Source organism: Vombatus ursinus, unplaced genomic scaffold (genome assembly GCF_900497805.2).
Source record: "Vombatus ursinus unplaced genomic scaffold, bare-nosed wombat genome assembly UNPS02006779.1, whole genome shotgun sequence".
In the NCBI taxonomy this organism is placed as follows: Eukaryota; Metazoa; Chordata; class Mammalia; order Diprotodontia; family Vombatidae; genus Vombatus; species Vombatus ursinus.
Window position 1 is genome coordinate 12,554,673 of NW_020946557.1, and position 4,358 is coordinate 12,559,030.

General features: G+C 39.0%; 1 pseudogene; it reads right to left on the minus strand.

The window, feature by feature from the left end:
• Window positions 1-2,950: 2,950 nt before the first annotated feature.
• Window positions 2,951-3,334, minus strand: LOC114033064 (annotated as a pseudogene).
• Between the last annotated feature and the right edge of the window lie 1,024 nt (window positions 3,335-4,358).

The following is a 4,358-nucleotide window of genomic DNA, read 5'->3' on the forward strand; positions in this document are numbered from 1 at the left end:
TTGCTATGTGGATAAGCTAGGAATACAAATGAAATGAACGTAAAAAAAAAGCCACATAAGAAAACAGTTTAGGGGCAAGGTTTTTGCTAAGATTTCATGATATTAGAACCTACTACAATTTGGGTGACTTCTAATTAATTCCTCTTTAAAATAAAAACAGTAAATAAGACCAGCAGAAAAAAAAAGTAGCTATGGTCAGTTTAATATTAAAATTTCTATCACCTGTATTTTTAAATGACCCCAATGTAAGCCTCACTGACAAGTTGTTAAAGAAATTTCTTAATCTCTATTCAAGGATCAGGCAGTGGCCTGTGGCAGCTCTAAAGAAGAAGGGGGAAAATGAGAACAGGATTAAAGTGTCACTCTCCCATGCTATGAGAGCCATGGGATTTACAAATCCCAGGAATAAGAAAAAAGCAATACAAGGTCACTTGGTATTAAGCATGCAAACTAATGACCTTATGCATTGTTCCAAGTGGTCCCGTGATTGGGCCTAAAGCCACTGAGCTTTAGCCAGCCAAGCATCTCAATTAGGTATAAGATGCAGGCCAAATTCTACTGACGGGAACCCTGGAAAAGACTTTTTCTGGTTGCTGATCAAATGCATTTGAGATTTTTGCCAGGGTGTCCTGAAGAATACCACTGTATAGCTTATACTTGCAAGCAGGAGTAAATGTTTTCCAGTAGGTCTCGTATTGGGTAACTGTTTATTCTGTTATAAGTCCTATAAGTCCTTAGTTAGAAAGGCCTTAATTCACACAAATCATGGTAAAAGTAAGAAATTCACTTTGCATTTAGATTCAATGAATTATTTCCAAAACTGAAAATAAAAGTATCTCAGAGTAACACTTGGGAGAACCCAAGGGTCAGACTGGCTTATGGGAAAGCCTGAACTTTTGTATGTCTATGGAAACATAAGAGTAGCAGTTTTCTGATATTCCTAGAAATAATAATAATAACTTAAATTTTGCAGCACTTTCTCATTTGATCCACATAGCAACCCTGTTAAGTAGGTGCTACTATTATTCCCATTTTATAAATGAGGAAACTGAGGCTAGAGAAGGTTAAGTGACTTGCACAGGGTTCACATAGCTAGTAAGCATCTGAGGCAGGATGCAAACTCTAGTCTTCATCAGTCCCATCAATGTAGCATGCAACATGAGAATATGCTTAGCCGGCACATCAGAGCTGGTACAACCAAAAAAGATTTCAATAGTTAAGTAATGCTCATTTTCCTAAGGAAGCATAAATCCCCAGCCTTCTATGTAATCACACATATTCAGAGAATAATGAGTTCTGAGAATGTGCAATGCCCAATACTTTGATCTCTTATAAGTGGGTGCTCTTCAACTCTAATAGTAAAGCAGCATAGATTTTGTTCCTCTTCAAAACTCTTCTAGCTCCTAGTTTTCATGAACAAAGATTTATGTTTACTTATAGTATATTTATTATGTGTTGACCTTATTCTGTTCATGTCTACAGCCTGTCTCACCTACTAAGTATACCTACCTGAAGGTGGAAAGATTAGAGAATGTTCCAGGTTTGGCAACTGCAGAAGAGAAGCAAAGAGATAAGAAGAGAATACATCAAACTCAAAATTAAGTTTATGCTGAGAGTCTACATAGCTCTTTACACTGAGCATTCATTGGCCTGCTAAACTCTCTTACCTGTGCCCCATGGGAGGTAGTATATCTGCTTGCTTCTCTAGTACAAGAATATGAAACACATTCAAACTACATTCATGGACAACACTATTTCCACTACAGCTGCCTGGCTGAGGGAAGGGCTGAGTCCAGTAGAAATGGAGCCAAGATAAAAGCATCCAACCATAAAATTCTGTCTTTGGAAGTCAACTAGGAGTCAGAGCAAAGCTTACGGGGCCATACCTTTCAGACCTCACTATTCAACAAATATTTGAATGCCAGATCCAATGGTCTGTTTATTACTATTAAAGGAAATTCCCTTCTTGACAACCCTCGGTTTTTGTTGAGGTGAACAGACTCTCATTTTTGTCCAACTTCCTTCTCTGGCTATTTTCATTTCACTCTGGACATTCTCTATGGCTCTGTCCTTGATCTTCTCTTTTTCTCTCTCAATGCCCTTTCTCCTAGAGCATCTATTCATTCATATGACTTTCATCATCATCTCTATACTGATGACTTCTACATTTTTATCTCCATTGCTCTCCTCAACCTTGAGTCCCAGACTCTAAGTTTTGAACATAAATTCTTCACTGTGACAGCACTGTGACAACATTTGTGTGATTTTGGGCAAGTCATTCTCCCTCTCTCTTGCCTGCTGTTAAAGTGACAGTGTTGCACTAGAGGATTAATGTACCTTCAAAGGCTACCAGCACACAATAAATGGCAACATTGATACTAGATGACCAACCTCACAGCTTTTTGTGGAGTGATGAATAAAGCATTTGTTAAGCACTTGCTAGGTGCAAAGCACTGTGTAAGTCTTAGGCATATAAATAGAAAAGTAAGACAGTCCTTGGTCTTAAGAAGACAACATTTTAATAAAGGAGACAAAACATATGGATGGTTTTAGCAAATCAGCTGGAAAGGTACCATGGTCCTTAGGGGATAGCAACAAAGCTACATTAATGCATTTTTATTTAACGTCCTATCCACTGATAAAATCATATCTGTTTCTGATATTGAACTATTTGACAATGTCCAGGATCATGGGGGTGAGAACCCTCTTCTCTGCATCCCAAATTGCTGTGTCTATAGCACCTGCAGGAGCCATTGCCAAGCTGCCTCCCCTTATGATTTGCCTCCCAGGATGATGATTATGGACACTGGTCTGCAAGCACTGATATTCCCAAGGCTCTTGGGCTCAACTGAGGCCCTAGGCTCTTTCCTTCCATCAAGGTTTTTTTTTGTTGTTGTTGTTCAAGTTTTATTCAAGATCATATACAAAACATTTCCAGACCCAAGAGGGTTTAATCCTCCTCCTCTTCCTCTTCTTCATCCTGGTTGATCTGGAAGTACAGTAACTCATTACTCTCCTTGCTGTTGGCCACCACCTGCAGCCAATCCCAAAGATTGTTCTTTTTTAAGTATTTCTTTGTCAGGCACTTCAAATACCTTTTAGAAAATGGTGCCTCTGACGTCATGGTTATCTTACTCTTGTTTCTCTCAATGGTTACGACTCCGCCACCGAGGTGCCAGCCTTTCCATTCACTTTGATTCATTCTTGTAAAGACTGCTGGAAATTAGCTACATCCAAAATCTCATCTTCAACAGGATGGGTACAATCCAGGGTAACTTAAGGACTTGCTTTTTTTTTTGCCGCCCTTCATCACAGATTTCTTCACGGGCACCATGGCGATCGTGGAACCAGAAAGCTCCATCAAGCTTTGAAGGGAGATGGTGATCAAAGTGGTAGTGATGGTTTGAATTGTCTGGCACGTGCTGCCTCCTGTCTCTTCTTCAGGATGCCTGGATGCCTTAGCCAGGTTGGCATGCCCACCGTGTGGTTGTCAGTTATTTGGCAGTTAGTGAGCATGGCTGGTTTCTTTTGCACTGGAGTTGCTTCCCTAAATAATGGCTGGAAACGCTAGATTAGGACTGTGAAAGTCAAATGAGATATTCATATAAAACACTTTGCAAATCTTAATATGTTATATGAAAACTAGGTACTAATTCCAAAACAGTACTCATCATCTTACTTTACTTGACCAAATGAGTTCTTCCCAATTTTCTTTTTCCATATCAATTCTTCCAATTACCCAACACACAATGCAGCAAGTCTTTGACTCATGCCACACCTTTATTCCTCATAACCAGGAAGCCACTATTCTTTTGTGACTCTCTTTTGACACTACTCTGAAATTTAATCACTTCATGCCTGAATTATTCTAATTCTTTCCTAGGTGATTGCCCTTGTTATAGACTCTCCCTGAAAAAAAATCCATTCTTCAAGCAACTGCTAGATTTATTTTAATATAATACTTTCTATGTTATATTACTTTTTTTTGTGGTTAAGAAACCTTTAATAGCTCTCTATGCCATTAGATATCAAGTTAAAACTCCTAGTCACATGATTTCAGAGCTAGACAGGAATTGACATATTACCTAGTCCAACCTCCTTATTTTATGAGTGAGGAAACTGAAGTCCAGTGAAGTTATGGCAAGTCCAGAGTCTTGTTGTTCAGTAGTTTCAGTTATGCCCAACTCTTCATGACCCCATTTGGAATTTTCTTGGCGAGGATACTGGAGTGGCTTGCATTTCCTTCTCCCACTCATTTTATAGATAAGGAACTGAGGCAAACAGTGTTAAGTGACTTGTCCAGGGTCACACAGTTAGTGAGTATCTGAGGCCAGATTTGAACTCTGGAAAATGAGTCT